Raw genomic sequence first — 20,624 nt, forward strand, 5'->3', positions numbered from 1 at the left:
AATTCTAGAATTCCCATCCTATTGTATTTGTCAGGACGCCCCTTAAAAGTCACTATCGTATCTGTTCCATTACCGCCCCCGGCAGCGTGTTCCAGGCTCCCACCACCCTCTGTGTAAAAAACCTGCCTCCTCCATCTCCTTAAACTTTTGCCCCTCGAACCTTAAACCTGTGCCCCTCACGGAATTGACTCTTCCACCCTGGGAAAAAGCTTCTGACTATCCACTCTGTCCATGCCCCTTATCATCTTGTAGACTTCTATCAGCTCGTCCCTCAACCTCCGTCATTCCAGTGAGAACAAATCAAATTTTCCGACCTATCCTCTTAGCTAATGCCCTCCATAGAACATACAGTGCAGAAGGAGGCCATTCCGCACAGTGACCCAGCGGGGTATCGAACCTGGAACCCTGGCGCTGTGAAGCCACAGTGCTATCCACTTGTGCTACCGTGCGTCCATACCAGGCAACATTCTGGCAAATCTTTTCTGTACCCTCTCCCAAGCCTCACATCCTTCTGGTAGTGCAGCGACCAGAATTATCATAGAATTTACAGTGCAGAAGGAGGCCATTCGGCCCATCGAGTCTGCACTAGCTCTTGGAAAGAGCACCCTACCCAAGGTCAACACCTCCACCCTATCCCCATAACCCAGTAACCCCACCCAACATTAAGGGCAATTCTGGACACTAAGGGCAACTTATCATGGCCAATCCACCTCACCTGCACATCTTTGGACTGTGGGAGGAAACCGGAGCACCCGGAGGAAACCCACGCACACACGGGGAGGATGTGCAGACTCCACACAGACAGTAACCCAAGCCGGAATCGAACCTGGGACCCTGGAGCTGTGAAGCAATTGTGCTATCCACAATGCTACTATGCTGCCCCTAATTGAACACTATACTCCAAGTGTGGCCTAACTAAGGTTCTATACAGCTGCAACATGACTTGCCAATTGTTAAACTCAATGCCCCATCCGATGAAGGCCCGGTGACCTGTGGACCTGTACACACAGATCCCTCTGCCTAATAATACTCTTAAAGGTTCTGCCATTTACTGTATATTTCCCATCTGTATTAGACCTTCCAAAATACATTACCTCACATTTGTCCGGATTAAACTCCATCTGCCATCTCCCTGCCCAAGTCTCCAACCAATCTAAATCCTGCTGTATCCTCTGACAGTCCTCATCGCTATCCGCAATTCCACCAACTTTTGTGTCGTCCGCAAACTTTCTAATCAGACCAGTTACATTCTCCCCCAAATAATTTTTTTTAACATTGTATTGAGGGATTTATGGTTTTTTAACAACAAAAAATACGAATGTCAACCTAATTCAGTGCGTATCACCCCCTCCACTCTCACTGTTCCTGCCTAAGCTAAACAAAAACCCTTATTGAATCTGCTAACTGTTTAGTTTTCCCCGAGGAAGTTATAGAGTCATAGAGTCATAGAAGTTTACAGCATGGAAACAGGCCTTTCGGCCCAACCAGTCCATGCCGCCCAGTTTTTACCATTAAGCTAGTCCCAGTTACCCGCACTTGGCCCATAACCCTCTATACCCATCTTACCCATGTAACTATCTAAATGCTTTTTAAAAGACACAATTGTACCCGCCTCTACTACTACCTCTGGCAGCCCATTCCAGACACTCACTACCCTCTGAGTGAAGAAATTGCCCCTCTGGGCCCTTCTGAATCTCTCCCCTCTCACCTTAAACCTCTGCCCTCTAGTTTTAGACTCCCCTACCTTTGGGAAAAGATGTTGACTATCTACCTTATCTATGCCCCTCATTATTTTATAGACCTCTATAAGATCACCCCTAAGCCTCCTACGCTCCAGGGAAAAAAGTCCCAGTCTATCCAGCCTCTCCTTATAACTCAAACCATCAAGTCCCGGCAACATCCTAGTAAATCTTTTCTGCACTCTTTCTAGTTTAATAATATCCTTTCTATAATAGGGTGACCAGAACTGCACACAGTATTCCAAGTGTGGCCGTACCAATGTCTTGTACAACTTCAACAAGACGTCCCAACTCCTGTATTCAATGTTCTGACCAATGAAACCAAGCATGCCGAATGCCTTCTTCACCACCCTGTCCACCTGCGACTCCACCTTCAAGGAGCTATGAACCTGTACTCCTAGATCTCTTTGTTCTATAACTCTCCCCAACGCCATACCATTAACTGAGTAGGTCCTGGCCTGATTCGATCTGCCAAAATGCATCACCTCACATTTATCTAAATTAAACTCCATCTGCCATTCGTCGGCCCACTGGTCTAATTGATCAAGATCCCGTTGCAATCCTAGATAACCTTCTTCACTATCCACTGTGCCACCAATCTTGGTGTCATCTGCAAACTTACTAACCATGCCTCCTAAATTCTCATCCAAATCATTAATATAAATCACAAATAACAGTGGACCCAGTACCGATCCCTGAGGCACACCGTTGATAAACGGCTGCCACCTCCGAACAAACCCTAACGTTGATCCTCTCAGGGCCAACTTAATTTTCTCAAGCCTGAGAAACCCAACCATGTCGCTAACCCAAACCCCTGATTTTGGGGGCTTCGAGTCCCTTCCCGCTAATAAGATCCGTCTCCGGGCTACCAAGGAGGCAAAGGCCAAAACGTCGGCCTCTCTCGCCTGTTCGAGAGACTACTTTGTCCTGTATCCCCTGCGGCGGTAGAAGCTGTAATGAAAAATTGAAAAATGTGGCATTTGGGCCTTGGGTGTTGTCCTGGGAGGACTTGGGGTATTTGTTTGGGGAGCCGATGTTGGACAAGCGGGAGGCGTGCGGATGGACTCGCGGGGGCCGTTGCTTTTCGGGCAGAAGCGGCGGTTGGGAGCCTAAGCAGGGGGCATGCGCTGGCGCTTGCGGCGGCCGTTATTTAAAAAAAATAACGGAAGTTAAAAGGCAGTTGGGAGGCAGTAAGAGAGTAGTTGGAGAAAGGCAGCCGGAGAGGAAGGCAGCCGATGACAGGAGCAGAATTTTAAAAAGCCAACAGCGTGCGGAGGGAGGCTGGGCGAGCGGCTCCGCAAAGCGAGCAAGGAGCCAGCGGCTATAAAGAACAAGGTCATAAATAAATAAAGAGCTGGAGGAAGGAAGAAGAAAAGGCTGTGAGGCTCGCTTTTAAAAACCAAGCAGCACAGAAAATACATCAGAAGAACCAAAATTAAAAGAATAATGATTGACAAGGAAGACCTGAAGGCCCAAAGTATCGAAAGAAAAAGATCTGTTATATCCTTTTTTAAAATAGTTTTAATCTTAAGTTGAAAATAAAGTTAAGTGGATAACCTGAAAGAGTGGATATCAGAAAGTTTACTTCTTCTACTTATAAAAGCCTGAGTAGAGCATATGGGTTATACCGGTGACTAACTTGCAACATTAGTTTGACCGGAATAGCACCCACCTAAGTCTTCCTCGGAGTCAGGGACTCAAGGGGATCCCTGTTCACCACTTGGAATTTCTTGACCCCTTTTTCAGTTTAGGGGGAGATTTCTTGGTGATTACAACATCATGGCGCCCAACGTGGAGACTAGAATATTAGAAGTTTCTAGTTAAAGCGAGGCTAGAATATTACAAATTTCTAGTTAAGCGGAGTGGAGGTTAGAAGGGAAGCTTCTAACCGGCACAAAGGTTAAAATATTGGAAGTTTTTAGCCTATGTGTGGGACGAACTTTACCTGCCGAGTTTAGTTCTGAAAGTCATGGGTGATCGACTTTTAAGAATATTCTGTGGATCGGGGGGACATAAAACTCAGTTGGGTGCGAGTGTTAGTAGATGGAATATACTCACATTGAGTAAAAGTCTGCAGAACATCTTAGTAACAAGTACTGAGTGTCTTGCATCCATTACTGGTAGAAGTAGGTCAAAAAATAAATCATCCTTAGAGTAAGGCAGATTGTGAGGGAAAATCTCTAGAAATAGGGATGCCGAGAAACCTTTAGAGACCAATCAATCGACCCTTAACTAAAACAAAAAGATAGTGCCTTCGGTACCCTTGGGATAACTGCCCACGACGGGTACATATTCCTTAATTACAGAGTGCAACTGAAAGGGACCGCCAGGAACAGAAGTTAGTAATTTGAAAAATGGCAATTAGGGTAATCCTCTTGCCCTGGAACACAGGCAAGAGAGATGAAGCAATGGAACAGGAGTGGAAAAAATTAAAAGAGGCAAAAAACTCCTGGATAAGAGAGGCTTATCAGAACGGAAGGGGTCACAATTTTGATTGTGGCAAAGAAAATCCAGAGGTCCTGGAGAGGGCACTTCTGGAATATGATTAGACATAGTCAACACGGTTTCGTGAAGGGTAGGTCGTGCCTCACAAACCTTATTGAGTTCTTTGAGAAGGTGACCAAACAGGTGGATGAGGGTAAAGCAGTTGATGAGGTGTATATGGATTTCAGTAAAGCGTTTAATAAGGTTCCCCACGGTAGGCTACTGCAGAAAATACGGAAGCATGGGATTCAGGGAGGTTTAGCAGTTTGGATCAGAAATTGGCTAGCTGGAAGAAGACAAAGGGTGGTGGTTGATGCGAAGTGTTCAGGCTGGAGTCCAGTTACTCGTGGTGTACCACAAGGATCTGCTTTGGGGCCACTGCTGTTTGTCATTTTTATAAATGACCTGGAGGAGGGTGTAGAAGGATGGTTGAGTAAATTTGCAGATTACACTAAAGTCGGTGGAGTTGTGGACAGTGCGGAAGGATGTTACAAGTTACAGAAGGACATAGATAAGCTGCAGCGCTGGTCTGAGAGGTGGCAAATGGAGTTTAATGCAGAAAAGTGTGAGGTGATTCATTTTGGAAGGAATAACAGGAAGACAGAGTACTGGGCTAATGGTAAGATTCTTGGCAGTGTGGATGAGCAGAGAGATCTTGGTGTCCATGTACATAGATCCCTGAAAGTTGACACTCAGGTTGAGAGGGTTGTTAAGAAGGCGTACGGTGTGTTAGCTTTTATTGGTAGAGGGATTGAGTTTCGGAGCCATGAGGTCATGTTGCAGCTGTACAAAACTCTGGTGCGGCCGCATTTAGAGTATTACGTGCAATTCTGGTCACCGCATTATAGGAAGGATGTGGAAGCATTGGAAAGGGTGCAGAGGAGATCTACCAGAATGTTGCCTGGTATGGAGGGAAGATCTTATGAGGAAAGGCTGAGGGACTTGAGGCTCTTTTCGTTAGAGAGAAGAAGGTTAAGAGGTGACTTAATTGAGGCATACAAGATGATCAGAGGATTGGATAGGGTGGACAGAGAGAACCTTTTTCCTCGGATGGTGATGTCCAGCACAAGGGGACATAGCTATAAATTGAGGGGAGATAGATATAAGACAGACGTCAGAGGTAGGTTCTTTACTCAGAGAGTAGTAAGGGTGTGGAATGCCCTGCCTGCAACAGTAGTGGACTCGCCAACACTAAGGGCATTCAAATGGTCATTGGATAGACCAATGGACGATAAGGGAATAGTGTAGATGGGCTTTAGAGTGGTTTCACAGGTCCGCGCAACATCGAGGGCCGAAGGGCATGTACTGCGCTGTAATGTTCTATGTTCTATGTTCTATCTAAACAAGACTAGAAAACTCAAATTAAGAATTAGGGCCCTCTCCAACCTTGACCTGTTCATTGGATTTTTCAGATGGAGAGAATGATACAGACACATTTGGTTGGAAGGAGAAAAAGGACTACAATCGAGAGGGAAATTAGGATCAGTGTTGAAGAAGGAATGGAAATAATTGGGACGAAGAGTAAACTAGATTGGTTAAAATGTGGGGCACACTTCCGGTTGCGGCTATGCGGAGCAAAGCCGCACATTCGGCGGCTCCCGCAAAAACGGACTTTTGGGCTCTTTTCAGGGCTCCCAACGGCACTTTTTCGACGTTTCCCGGTGTGGGAAGGAGTCTACAACAGCTCCCCGTCAGTATATGGCTTCAACTAGGAGCGGGGTGACAAAAAAGGTGGTGGTGGACCCGAAGAAGGTGCGAGGGAAGAAGGACAAAATGGCGGCGGGCGGAGACCAGGCAGCGTGGATGCAGTGGGCGGAAGAGCAGCAGGAGGGTATCCAGCGCTGCTTCAGAGAGATTAAAATGGACCTGCTAGAGCCGATGAAGGCGTCTATTGATAAGCTGCTGGAGACACAGGCGGCCCAGGGGGGTGGCGATCCACGAGGCTCGACAAAAGATCTCCAACAATGAGGGCGAGATCTTAGGCCGGGCGGTAAAGGTGGAGGCGCATGAGGCGCTCCACAAGAAATGGCAGGAGCGGTTCGAGGAGACGGAGAATCAGACGAGGCGGAAGAAGCTGTGGATTCTGGGCCTCCCGGAGGGGCTGGAGGGGCCGGATGTGGGGGCCTATGTGGTCACCATGTTGAACTCGCTGATGGGAGCGGCGTCCTTCCAGGGGCCCCTGGAGCTGGAAGGGGCCCATAGAGTGTTGGCGAGGAGGCCCAAGGCTAACGAGCCTCCACGGGCGGTGCTGGTGCGGTTCCATCAGTTCGTCGATCGGGAGTGTGTGCTCAGGTGGGGCAAGAAGGAGAGGAGAAGCAGGTGGAAGAACGCGGAGGTTCGGATATATCAGGACTGGAGTGCGGAGGTGGCGAAGAGGAGGGCCGGGTACAATCGAGCGAAGGCGGTGCTGCACAAGAAGGGGGTGAAGTTTGGCATGCTGCAGCCAGCGCGACTGTGGGTTACCTACAAGGACCGGCACCATTATTTTGAGTCTCCGGAGAAGGCGTGGGCCTTTGTTCAGGCCGAGAAGTTGGACACAGATTGAGGGTTAGGACGGGCGATTGGGGACTGCAGTTGATATGCTATGTTTATTTTTGTTTCGAGGGGGGGGCCTTTATATTGCTCCGGGTTTCTTTCTCTTTGTGTTTTTTCTCTTTTGGGTCGGTGAGGGTGGCTGGGGCGGGTTGGGCACTGTTTTTGTTGGGTTGGTCGTGGGGGGCCTCTTGGAGGTGAGATGGGGCCCCGAGGGGGAGGCCCGAGTCAGGGGTGAGGGGACCGGGCCTGTAAAAGGAGCTGCGTCAGAGGTGGCGCGGCCGGGTAGGTGGAAAGCGCGGGCTTTTTCCCGTGCTTAAGACTGGAGGGGGCGGGGCCGGGGAGGGGGAGCGAGGGTTGTTTCCCGCGCTTAGAATGGAAGGGGGAGGGGGAGAGCCTATGGATGGGGACGGGAGAGGAGGGTGTGCCACACAATGGGAGGAGTCGAAGGAGAGGCGGGAGTGGCCGGGGTTAGCAGGAGTCAGCTGACTTGCGGAAGTGCAATGGGGGGAGTAAATCAGCTCGAATGGGTCCTAGCTGGGGGGGGGGGAATCGAGTTGCTGCTGCTATGGTCAAGGAGGAGCTGGAGCAAGCGGGGGAGGGGGGGGGGTCGAGACGGGGGTATGCCGCTGTGGGGAACGGGCTGGGTGTGGGGTGCGGGCGCGTGGCTGGCCGAGGAGGGGTCATGGCTAGTCGGCGGGGGAGGGGGGCGGGTAGCCCTCTGATCCGGCTGATAACCTGGAATGTAAGGGGACTGAATGGGCCGGTTAAGCGGGCCCGCGTATTCGCACACCTGAAGGGGCTCAAGGCGGATGTGGCTATGCTTCAGGAGACACACCTGAAGGTGGCAGACCAGGAAAGATTGAGGAAAGGATGAGTAGGTCAGGTGTTTCATTCGGGGCTGGATGCCAACAATCAAGGGGTGGCGATCTTGGTGGGAAAGGTGGTGTCGTTTGAGGCGTCGAACATTGTGCCAGATAATAGCGGTAGGTACGTAATGGTAAGTTGCAGGGAGAGAGGGTGGTACTGGTCAATGTGTATGCCCCGAACTGGGACGATGCGGGTTTTATGCGGCGTATGTTGGGTCGGATCCCAGACTTGGAAATGGGGGGCCTGATAATGGGGGGACTGATAATGGGGGGAGACTTTAACACGGTGCTGGATCCGGCACTGGATCGCTCCAGGTCTAGGACGGGTAGGAAGCTGGCGGCGGCTAGAGTGCTGAGGGGGTTTATGGACCAGATGGGAGGGGTGGACCCTTGGAGATTTGCAAGTCCAGGGGCTAGGGAATTTTCATTCTTCTCACATGTCCATAAGGCTTATTCTCGAATCGACTTTTTCATTTTGAGTAGGGCGCTGATAGCGAGAGTAGAGGATACCGAGTATTCGGCAATAGCCATTTCGGACCACGCCCCGCATTGGGTGGACTTGGAGATGGGGGAGGAGAGGGACCAGCGCCCGATGTGGCACTTGGAGGTGGGGCTGTTGGCGGAAGAGGAGGTGAGCGAGCGGGTCCGAGGAAGTATAGAGAGGTACCTGGAGACCAACGACAACGGGGTGGTCCGAGTTGGGATGGTATGGGAGGCACTGAAGGCGGTGGTGAGGGGAGAGCTGATCTCCATTAGGGCCCACAAGGAGCGGAGGGAGCGGGAGATGCTGGTGGGGGAGATAGTGAGGGTAGACAGGAGGTATGCGGAGGAGCCCGAGGAAGGATTGTTGAGGAAGAGGCGTAGCCTCCAGGCCGAATTCGACCTGGTGACCACCAGGAAGGCGGAGGTGCAGTGGAGGAAGGCCCAGGGGGCGATTTACGAGTATGGGGAAAAGGCAAGCCGGATGCTGGCGCATCAGCTTTGGAAGCGGGACACAGCTAAGGAGATCGGGGGAGTTAAGGACAGGGGAGGGAGTGTGGTGCGGAGTGGAGCTGGCATCAATGGGGTCTTCAGGGACTTCTACAAGGAATTGTACCGATCCCAGCCCCCACGGGAGGGAGGGAGGGATGGGCCGCTTCCTGGACCAATTGAGGTTTCCAAAGGTGGAAGAGGGACTGGTGGTGGGACTGGGGGCCCCGATTGGGCTGGAGGAGCTGATCAAAGGGATAGGAAGCATGCAGGCGGGGAAGGCACCGGGGCCGGATGGTTTCCCGGTCGAATTCTATAAAGAATATATGGACCTGTTGGGCCCGCTGTTAGTTAGGACCTTCAATGAGGCAAGGGAGGCGGTGTCTTTGCCCCCAACGATGTCCCGGGCACTGATCTCCTTGATCCTGAAGCGGGACAAGGATCCCCTGCAGTGTGGGTCTTACAGGCCGATTCCGTTGCTAAATTAGTAAGTTTGCAGACGACACAAAGGTTGGTGGAATTGCGGATAGCGATGAGGACTGTCTGAGGATACAGCAGGATTTAGATTGTCTGGAGACTTGGGCGGAGAGATGGCAGATGGAGTTTAACCTGGACAAATGTGAGGTAATACATTTTGGAAGGGCTAATGCAGGTAGGGAATATATAGTGAATGGTAGAACCCTCAAGAGTATTGAAAGTCAAAGAGATCTAGGAGTACAGGTCCACAGATCACTGAAAGGGGCTACACAGGTGGAGAAGGTAGTCAAGAAGGCATACGGCATGCTTGCCTTCATTGGCCGGGGCATTGAGTATAAGAATTGGCAAGTCATGTTGCAGCTGTATAGAACCTTAGTTAGGCCACACTTGGAGTATAGTGTTCAATTCTGGTCGCCACACTACCAGAAGGATGTGGAGGCTTTAGAGAGGGTGCAGAAGAGATTTACCAGAATGTTGCCTGGTATGGAGGGCATAAGCTATGAGGAGCGATTGAATAAACTCGGTTTGTTCTCACTGGAACGAAGGAGGTTGAGGGGCGACCTGATAGAGGTGTACAAAATTATGAGGGGCATAGACAGAGTGGATAGTCAGAGGCTTTTCCCCAGGGTAGAGGGGTCAATTACTAGGGGGCATAGGTTTAAGGTGAGAGGGGCAAAGTTTAGAGTAGATGTACGAGGCAAGTTTTTTACGCAGAGGGTAGTGGGTGCCTGGAACTCACTACCGGAGGAGGTAGTGGAGGCAGGGACGATAGGGACATTTAAGGGGCATCTTGACAAATATATGAATAGGATGGGAATAGAAGGATACGGACCCAGGAAGTGTAGAAGATTGTAGTTTAGTCGGGCAGTATGGTCGGCACGGGCTTGGAGGGCCGAAGGGCCTGTTCCTGTGCTGTACATTTCTTTGTTCTTTGTTCTTTGTTCTTTAAATGTAGATGCCAAGGTGCTGGCGAAGGTCTTAGCCACGAGGATTGAGGATTGTGTGCCGCAGATCATCCACGAAGACCAGACCGGGTTTGTGAAGGGGAGACAGTTGAACGCGAATGTGCGGAGGCTTTTGAACGTTATCATGATGCTGGCGAGGGCGGGGGAGGTGGAGATAGTGGTGGCGATGGACGCTGAGAAAGCCTTCGATAGGGTAGAGTGGGGGTACCTGTGGGAGGTGCTGAAGAGGTTCGGGTTTGGGGACGGGTTTGTCAGGTGGGTTAGGCTGTTGTATGAGGTCCCGATGGCCAGTGTGCCCACAAACAGGAGGAGGTCCGAGTACTTTCGGTTGCACCGAGAGACGAGACAGGGGTGTCCCTTATCCCCTCTGCTCTTCGCACTGGCGATTGAACCCCTAGCTATGGCACTGAGGGAGTCGAGGAGCTGGAGGGGGTTGGTGCGTGGTGGGGAGGAGCATAGGGTGTCACTTTATGCGGACGACCTGCTGCTGTATGTGGCGGACCCGGTGGGAGGAATGCCAGAGGTAATGAGGATTCTTAAGGAATTCGGGGACTTTTCGGGGTACAAGCTCAACATGGGGAAGAGTGAGCTGTTCGTAGTTCATCCAGGGGACCAGGAGAGGGGAATTGGTGAGCTCCCACTAAAAAAGGCGTAGAGGAGCTTCAGGTATCTGGGAGTCCAGGTGACCAGGAGCTGGGGGGCCCTGCATAGGCTTAATTTTACAAGGCTGATGGAGCAAATGGAGGAGGAGTTCAAGAGGTGGGATGCGTTGCCGCTGTCCTTGGCGGGTAGGGTGCAGTCAATCAAAATGACGGTGCTCCCAAGGTTTTTGTTCCTGTTCCAGTGCCTCCCCGTGTTTATCCCGAAGGCTTTTTTCAGGCAGGTTAACAGGAGTATAATGTGGTTTGTGTGGGCGCGAGGGACTCCGCGGGTGAGAAGGGTGTTCCTGGAGCGGAGTAGAGATAGGGGGGGACTAGCGCTGCCCAACCTCTGTGGATACTACTGGGCCGCCAATGCGACGATGGTGCGCAAGTGGGTGATGGAGGGGGAGGGGACTGCATGGAAGAGGCTGGAGACGGCATCTTGCGTGGATACGAGTCTGGGGGCGCTGGCAACGGCGACGCTGCCGCTCCCTCCAAGGAGGTATACCACGAGCCCGGTGGTGGTGGCTGCCCTCAAAATTTTGGGGCAGTGGAGGCGACACAGGGGGAAGTGGGGGCCTCGGCGGGGACCCCATTACGGGGGAACCACCGGTTCGCCCCAGGAAGAACAGGTGTAGGGTTTGCGGGGTGGCACAGGGCTGGGATACGAAGGTTGGGGGACCTGTTTGTGGACGGGAAGTTCGCGAGCCTGGGTGAGCTGGAGGAGAAGTACGGGCTCGGGGAACACCTTCAGGTACTTACAGGTAAGGGCATTTACCAGACGGCAGGTGGTGGGATTCCCGCGGCTACTGCCACACACAGTACAGGACAGGGTGCTCTCGGGGGGGTGGGTGGGAGTGGGGAAGATCTCGGAAACTTACCAGGTGATGCAGGAGGAGGAGGAGGCCTCGGTGGTGGAGGTAAAAGGCAAGTGGGAGGAGGAGTTGGGAGAGGAAATTGAGGAAGGGACGTGGGCAGATGCCCTGGGGAGGGTGAACTCTTCCTCACCGTGCGCGAGGCTCAGCCTCATACAGTTTAAGGTGCTGCACAGGGCACACATGACCGGGACAAGGATGAGTCGGTTTTTTGGGGGTGAGGACAGGTGTGTTAGGTGCTCAGGGAGCCCAGCAAATCACACCCATATGTTCTGGGCATGCCCAGCGCTGGAGGAATTTTGGAAGGGCGTAGCGAGGATGGTGGGATCCAGGGTCAAGCCGGGCTGGGGGCTCGCAATATTTGGGGTGGCAGAGGAGCCGGGAGTGCAGAAGGCGAAAGAGGCCGGAATTCTGGCCTTTGTGTCCCTGGTAGCCCGGCGAAGGATTCTTCTTCAGTGGGAGGATGCGAGGCCCCCAAGCGTGGAATCCTGGATCAACGATATGGCGGGGTTTATTAAGTTGGAGAGGATGAAATTCGCCTTGAGAGGGTCGGTACAAGGGTTCTTCAGGTGGTGGCAACCGTTCTTAGACTTCCTGGCAGAGCGGTAAACATTGGTCAATGGCAGCAGCAACTCGGTGTGGGGGGGGGGGGGGGGGGGGGGTCACTTTATTATTTTTTGTTTTTGTTATTTACATTGGAGGGTCTGAGGGGGTGTATATACTTGTTGCATTAAGTCGGGGTGTTAATGTTAATTTATTATTTATGTACAGTGGGGGGAGGGGGGTATGGAGGGTTGTTTTTCTGGACTGTGTTTTGTACTTAACCCTGTTGGGATCCTTTTTCATTTTGGTATTGATATTTTATGAAACCTTTAATAAAAATTTTTTTTTTTTTTTTTTTTTTAAATGTGGGGAACAATTTTAATGAGGATTACCGTAATTAGTTTGGGAATATTAGTATGGTTAATTGCATTAGGGAAATCAGGTGAAGTAATGGGATATGGAAAAATAGATACCAGATTGAACCACATAGAACACATAATAAAAATAAGAATAAACAAATGTTTAAATATAACGGAAGAATTTTCAGGACATTCAGGAGTTAGGACTCAACAACAGAATGTTAGAATCAAGAGAGAGAGCCAGTAACAGCATGTTCAGTAAACCTTGGGGAGCGCTCACAAACAGCCTGGGTTACATACTGAACCTATCAGACAGATTGAAGATATTTAATGGTATGCGGGGAAAACTAATGATACTCGATGGGACCCCGAAAAAGGGCAAGTTAAGATAGGAAATGCATTACAAAATAAAACCACTAATAGGAAAATGATACAATTGGCTACATATTTGAGGAGAGTAAATGACAAAACCAGAAAGAAAACTTCTCGGTTTGAGAATAAACCTAAGTGTCAACCTAAGAGTGAAACCTCCGGTCACCCATCTCTGACTGGACATGTGTCCAGAACACCAGCTGATGGATGACCTGTGGTCTCCATGGGATGTGTAATACGTGATGGATTTATTGAGGAGTCTCGGCAAGCAGCAGTCACTGACGAGGAACCCCCACAGTTAAAAAGACAATAGTACAATTGATTGTTGTTAATACCGTGTGTGGTTTATACATTTGGACCATGGAATGATGTGTAAATATTGTATTTCATATTTTGTTGTTGAAGTTGTGAGGATTGCTCGAAATGTGTAAAGCTGTAACGCACAAGCTGTCTGTGTGATTAAATACTATGATTTGATGTGACGTGTGTGCGTGGGTTTCCTCCGGATGCTCCGGTTTCCTCCCACAGTCCAAAGATGTGCAGGTTAGGTGGATTGGCCATGCTAAATTGCCCTTAGTGTCCAAAATTGCCCTTAGTGTTGGGTGGGGTTACTGGGTTATGGGGTAGGGTGGAGGTGTTGGCCTTGGGTGGGGTGCTCTTTCTGGGGGCCGGTGCGGGCCAGGTGGCCTCCTTCTGCACTGTGGCTTCTATGATAATCTATGATTAATCTAGGACAAAGGTTCGGCACAACATCGTGGGCCGAAGGGCCTGTTCTGTGCTGTATTTTTCTATGTTCTATTTTTCCATGTTCTATGAAAGTGGGCCCAATTGGGTTGAACCCCAAACAGCTGGATGTATTAAATGTTTCAGGGATAGAACAGGTGTAGGTGATTGATACAAGACCAATGAGGCAAAAGGAATGAGACTATAACATACCAGCAATAAGTAAACAACCTTTTTGGTCACTGTTGGATTGAGTGGCTTACTGATCCTAAGGTTCACGAGTAGGCTTCTCCAGTGCTGCTATCCTGAGGAAGTAATATGCCTTGGGGATAGTGGAACACACGGCAAATAGTTATTGTGTTACCTTTCTGGACAGCTGCCACTATGATTCAAGGTGACTGCAAATATGGAATGACCGGTCAATCAACACTGGAATGAGCGATGGATGAATTTATGTCATGTTTCAAATGCCAAGACGGGGTGTAATGAAAAATGGAAAAATGTGGCATTTGGGCCTTGGGTGTTGTCCTGGGAGGACTTGGGATATTTGTTTGCGGAGCCGATGTTGGGCAAGCAGGAGGCGCGCGCTTGGACTCGCGGGGGCCATTGCTTTTTGGGGAGAAGCGGCGGTTGGGAGATCGAGCAGGGGGCATGCGCTGGCGCTCGCGGCAGCCGTTATTTTTTAAAAATAACGGCAGTCAAAAGGCAGTTGGGAGGCAGTAAGAGAGTAGTTGGAGAAAGGCAGCCGATGACCAGAGCAGAATAAAAAAAAGCCAACAGCGTGCGGAGGGAGGCTGGGCGAGCGGCTCCGCAAGCAAACATAGAGCCAGCGGCTATAAAGAACAAGGTCATAAATAAATAAATAAAGAGCTGGAGGAAGGAAGAAGAAAAGGCTGTGAGGCTCGCTTTTAAAAACCAAGCAGCACAGAAAATACATCAGAAGAACCAAAATTAAAACAATAATGATTGACAAGGAAGACCTAAAGGTCTTACAACTGACCCAAAGCATCGAAAGAAAAATATCTCTTATATCCTTTTTAAAAATAGTTTTAATCTTTTAATTTGAAAATAAAGTTAAGTTAAGTGGATAACCTGAAAGAGTGGATATCAGAAAGTTTACTTATTCTACTTATAAAAGCCTGACCCGTGAGCAGAGCTATTTGAATATTAAGTAAACAAAATCTTCGAGGAAGATATGGGTTTTACCGGTGACAAACTTGCAACATTAGTTTGACCGGAATAGCACCCACCTAAGTCTTCCTCGGAGTCAGGGACTCAAGGGGATCCCTGTTCACCACTTGGAATTTCTTGACCCCTTTTTCAGTTTAGGGGGAGATTTCTTGGTGATTACAACATCATGGCGCCCAACGTGGAGACTAGAATATTAGAAGTTTCTAGTTAAAGCGAGGCTAGAATATTAGAAATTTCTAGTTAAGCGGAGTGGAGGTTAGAAGGAAAGTTTCTAACCGGCACAAAGGTTAAAATATTGGACGTTTTTAGCCTATGTGTGGGACGAACTTCAAAGCAGAAAGGTCGAAACCTGCCTTCGCACAAAATCCCTCACCTGCAGATAACAAAATCCATTCCCTCCCAGCAATACAAACTCCTCTTCCAGATCCTCCAAACAGGGAAATCTCCCATCAATAAACAGATCCCCCAGCCTCTCAATCCCTGCTCTCTGCCACCTCCGAACCCCCCCATCCATCCTCCATGGGACAAAACGGTGATTACCATGAATTGGAGCCCACATCGACGTTCCCTCCACTCCCATATGCTTTCGCCACTGCCCCAAAACTCTCAGGGCCGCCACTACCACTGGGCTTGTGGAGTTCCGGGCTGACGAGAACGGCAGAGGAGCCGTTACCAATGCCCCCAAGCTTGTGCCCTTACATGAGGCCGCCTCTACCCGCACCCACACCGACCCCTCCCCTACAACCTACTTCCTGATCATGGCTATATTTGCCGCCCAGTAGTAGTTCCTAAAGTTCATGGAAGCCAGCCCCCCCTCCAAGCTCCTTCCTCCCCTCTGCTCCAACACCACCTTCCTTATTCGTGGGGTTTTACCCGCCCACACAAGCCCAGAGACCACCTCATTCACCCGCTTTAAAAAGGCCTTTGGTATAAAAATACAGAGGCACTGGAAAACAAACAGAAATCTCGGGAGAACCGTCATTTTTATGGTCTGTATCTTCGCCGCCAGTGACAACGGGAGCATGTCCCACCTCTGAATGTCCTCCTTCATTTGCTCAACTAACCGGGCCAAATGTTATTTATGTAGCTCTTACCCATGTTCAATTTGTACCCCGAGAACCGGCCAAATTCCCTGAAGATCCGCATAATCTCCCCCATCCCCCCTAACGGGTCAGAAATATACAGGAGTAGGTCATCTGCATATAACGATATCCTGTGTACCATCCACCCCTCCCTCTCCTCCCTGGGACCAGCCCCTTCCAGTCCTCTTGATGCTTTCAGCGCCATTGCCAATGGCTCTATAGCCAAGGCTAACAACAGTGGGAAGAGGGGACATCCCTAGCTTGTGCCCCGGTGCAGTCTAAAGTAGTCCAAACTCACCCGGTTCGTCCGCACACTCGCCACTGGTGCCTGGTACAGTAACCAAACCCAGTCAATAAGACCCTGCTCAAACCCAAACTGTCCCAGGACCTCCCTCAGATAATTCCAATCCACCCAGTCAAAGGCCTTCTCCACATCCGCCTCCCTCCCCTCGGAGGTCATCATGATTACATTCAAGAGCCTTCTAACGCTGGCCATTAGCTGCCTGCATTGGACCAACCCTGTCTGGTCTTCCCCAATCACCCCCGGAACACAATCCTCCATCCTTGAGGCCAGAATTTTGGCGTCGACATTCAGTGGGGAGATTGGTCGGTATAACCCACATTGCTCTGGGCCCTTCTCCCGCTTCAGGATCAATCAGACCGAAGCCTGTGACATTGTTGGGGAAGAACACCCCGCTCCCTTACCTCACCAGCAGCGGGTCCAACATCCCGGAAAACCTCTTGTAAATTTCCACAGGGTAGCTGTCCGGTCCCAGGGCCTGACCCGACTGCATGGCCTCCAATTACTCTACTACTTCTACAATTACGAACGGGGCTCCCAACCCCGACAACCGTTCCTCCACCTTCAGAAACTCCAACCCTTCCAAAACGTGCCTCATCCCCAACACCCCAGCTGGGGGCTCCGACTCATTCAGAAACTGGAAAATTCCTTGAACACCCCGATCACCCCCGCTGGGTCCAAGACCATATTCCCCTCTCTGTCCTTCACGCTTCCTATCTCCCTGGCCGCCTCCCTTTTCCTGAGCTGATGTGCTGGAATCCTACTGGCCTTCTCACCATACTCATATATCGCCCTACTCGCCTTCCTCAACTGTCCCACCACCTTCCCTGTGGATAACAAACCAAACTCCATCTGCAGCTTCTGCCGCTCCTTCAACAACCCTGCCTCCGGGCTTCAGAATACCTTCTGTCCACCTGAAGTATCTCCCAACCAGCCTATCCAGCTCATAGATACATAGAAGATCGGAGCAGGAGGAGGCCTTTTGGCCCTTCGAGCCTGCTCCGCCATTCATCACCATCATGGCTGATCATCCAACTCAATAGCCTAATCCTGCTTTCTCCCCGTAGCCTTTGATCCCATTCTCCCCAAGTGCTATATCCAGCCGCCTCTTGAATATATTCAAAGTTTTAGCATCAACTACTTCCTGTGGTAATGAATTCCACAGGCTCACCACTCTGTGTGTGAAGAAATGTTTCCTTATCTCTGTCCGAAATGGTTTACCCTGAATCCTCAGACTGTGACCCCTGGTTCTGGACACACCCATCATTGGTAACATCTTCCTTGCATCGACCCTGTCTCGTCCTGTTAGAATTTTATATGTCTCTATGAGATCCCCCCTCATTCTTCTGAACTCCAGCGAGAACAATCCCAACCGAGTCAATCTCTCCTCATATGACAGTCCCGCCATCCCTGCAATCAGCCTGGTAAACCTTCGCTGCACTCCCTCGAGAGCAAGAACATCCTTCGTCTGCACGCTCCACCTTCTCCCTATGAGCCCGTATCGAAATCAGCTCCCCCCTACCAACTGCCTTCTGCGCTTCCCATACCGTTGCTGCCGAAACTTCCCCCGTATCATTTATCTTTAAATAATTCCTACATCTAATCTCCAGCGTGGGCGTTGACCCCCCCTCCTTGCTTACCCGTAGATCCACCCAGTGTGGGGCATGGTCCGACACAACAAATCGCTGTATACTCGGCATCTACCACCCCGCCAGCAAAGCCCTGTTCAAAATTTAAAAATCAACCCGGGAGTGCACTTTGTGCACATGGGAAAAAAAAGAAAACTCCTTTGCTCTTGGCCATTCCTACAATTCCACTCTATCCCGGCCACGCAGTAACCTGTAAGCTCAATAATATCCCCCTGATCCTTCTAAACTCCAACAAGTACAGACCCAGAGTCCTCAACCGTCCCTCATACAACAAGCTCTTCACTCCAGGGATCATTCTTGTGAACCTCATCTTGACCCTTTCCAAGGTCAGCACATCCTTCCTTTTTTTTAAAAATAATTTTTATTAAAGGTTTTCATAAAATATCAGTAACAAAATGAGAAAGAAAAAAGAACCCAACAGGGTTAAGTACAAAACACAATCTAAAAAAGCAACCCCCCAAACCGCCCCCCCCCGTACCTAAATAATAAATTAACATGAACACCCCGACTTAAGACAACAGGTATATACACCCCGTCAGACCCTTCCAGTGTAAATAACAGAAACAAAATAAAGTAACCCCCCCCCCCCCACCGCTGCTGCCATTGACCAATGTCTATCGTTCTGCCAGAAAGTCTAAGAACGGTTGCCACCGCCTAAAGAACCCTTGTACCGACCCTCTCAAGGCAAATTTCACCCTCTCCAATTTAATGAACCCTGCCATATCGCTGATCCAGGATTCCACGCTTGGGGGCCTCGTATCTTTCCACTGAAGGAGAATCCTTCGCCGGGCTACCAGGGACGCAAAGGCCAGAATTCCGGCCTCTTTCGCCTCCTGCACTCCCGGCTCCTCTGCCACCCCAAATATTGCGAGCCCCCAGCCCGGTTTGACCCTGGATCCTACCACCCACGACGCCGTCCTCGCTACGCCCTTCCAAAATTCCTCCAGCGCTGGGCATGCCCGGAACATATGGGTGTGATTTGCTGGGCTCCCTGAGCACCTAACACACCTGTCCTCACCCCCAAAGAACCTGCTCATCCTTGTCCCGGTCATGTGTGCCCTGTGCAGCACCTTAAACTGTATGAGGCTGAGCCTCGCGCATGAAGAGGAAGAGTTCACCCTCCCGAGGGCATCAGCCCACGTCCCTTCCTCAATCTCCTCTCCCAACTCCTCCTCCCACTTACCTTTCACCTCCACCACCGAGGCCGCCTCCTCTTCCTGCATCACCTGGTAAGTTTCCGAGATCTTCCCCACTCCCACCCACCCCCCCGAGAGCACCCTGTCCTGTACTGTGTGTGGCAGTAGCCGTGGGAATTCCACCACCTGCCGTCTGGCAAACGCCCTTACCTGTAAGTACCTGAAGGTGTTCCCCGGGGGGAGCCCGTACTTCTCCTCCAGCTCACCCAAGCTCGCGAATGTCCCGTCCACAAACAGGTCCCCCAACTTTCGTATGCCTGCCCTGTGCCACCCCGAAAATCCTCCACCTGTTCTTCCTGGGGCGAACCGGTGGTTCCCCCGTAATGGGGTCCACGTCGAGGCCCTAACTTCCCCCCTATGCCGCCTCCACTGCCCCCAAATTTTGAGGGCCGCCACCACCACCGGGCTCGTGGTATACCTCCTTGGAGGGAGCGGCAACGGCGCCGTTGCCAGCGCCCCCAGGCTCGTACCCACACAGGACGCAGTCTCCAGCCTCTTCCATGCAGCCCCCTCCCCCTCCATCACCCACTTGCGCACCATTGTCGCATTGGCGGCCCAGTAGTACCCACAGAGGTTGGGCAGCGCCAGCCCCCCCCCTATCTCTACTCCGCTCCAGGAACACCCTTCTCACCCTCGCAGTCCCTTCCGCCCACACAAACCCCATTATAATCCTGTTAACCCGCCTGAAAAAAGCCTTCGGGATAAACACGGGGAGGCACTGGAACAGGAACAAAAACCTTGGGAGCACCGTCATTTTGATTGACTGCACCCTACCCGCCAGGGACAGCGGCAACGCGTCCCACCTCTTGAACGCCTCCTCCATTTGCTCCCCCAGCCTTGTAAAGTTAAGCCTATGCAGGGCCCCCCAGCTCCTGGCCACCTGGACCCCCAAATATCTGAAACTCCTCTCCGCCCTTTTTAGTGGGAGCTCGCCAATCCCCCTCTCCTGGTCCCCTAGCTGAACTACGAACAGCTCGCTCTTCCCCATAGTGAGCTTGTACCCCGAAAAGTCCCCGAATTCCCTAAGCATCCTCATTACCTCTGGCATTCCTCCCACCGGGTCCGCCACATACAGCAGCAGGTCGTCCGCATAAAGCGGCACCCTATGCTCCTCCCATCCCGCACCAACCCCCTCCAGTTCCTCGACTCTCTCAGTGCCATAGCCAGGGGTTCAATCGCCAGTGCGAAGAGCAGGGGGGACAGGGGACACCCCTGTCTCGTCCCTCGGTGCAACCGAAGGTACTCGGACCTCCTCCTATTTGTGGCCACACTCGCTATCGGGACCTCGTATAACAGCCTAACCCACCTGACAAACCCCTCCCCAAACCCGAACCTCTTCAGCACCTCCCACAGGTACCCCCACTCTACCCTATCGAAGGCTTTCTCAGCGTCCATCGCCACCACTATCTCCGCCTCCCCCTCCCTCGCCGGCATCATGATAACGTTCAAAAGCCTCCGCACATTCGCGTTCAACTGTCTCCCCTTCACAAACCCAGTCTGGTCTTCGTGGATGATCTGCGGCACACAATCCTCAATCCTCGTGGCTAAGACCTTCGCCAGCGCCTTGGCATCTACATTTAGCAAGGAAATCGATCTGTAAGACCCACATTGCAGGGGATCCTTGTCCCGCTTCAGGATCAAGGAGATCAGTGGCCGG

At 51.1% G+C, this 20,624-nt stretch overlaps 1 protein-coding gene across 1 annotated transcript in view; it reads right to left on the minus strand.

Moving 5' to 3' along the window:
• xrcc5 (X-ray repair complementing defective repair in Chinese hamster cells 5) overlaps positions 1 to 20,624 on the minus strand; it is a 361,785-nt gene that overhangs the window by 184,006 nt on the left and 157,155 nt on the right. The window lies entirely within an intron of this gene.

Source organism: Scyliorhinus torazame, chromosome 2 (assembly GCF_047496885.1).
Source record: "Scyliorhinus torazame isolate Kashiwa2021f chromosome 2, sScyTor2.1, whole genome shotgun sequence".
NCBI classification, from domain to species: domain Eukaryota; kingdom Metazoa; phylum Chordata; class Chondrichthyes; order Carcharhiniformes; family Scyliorhinidae; genus Scyliorhinus; species Scyliorhinus torazame.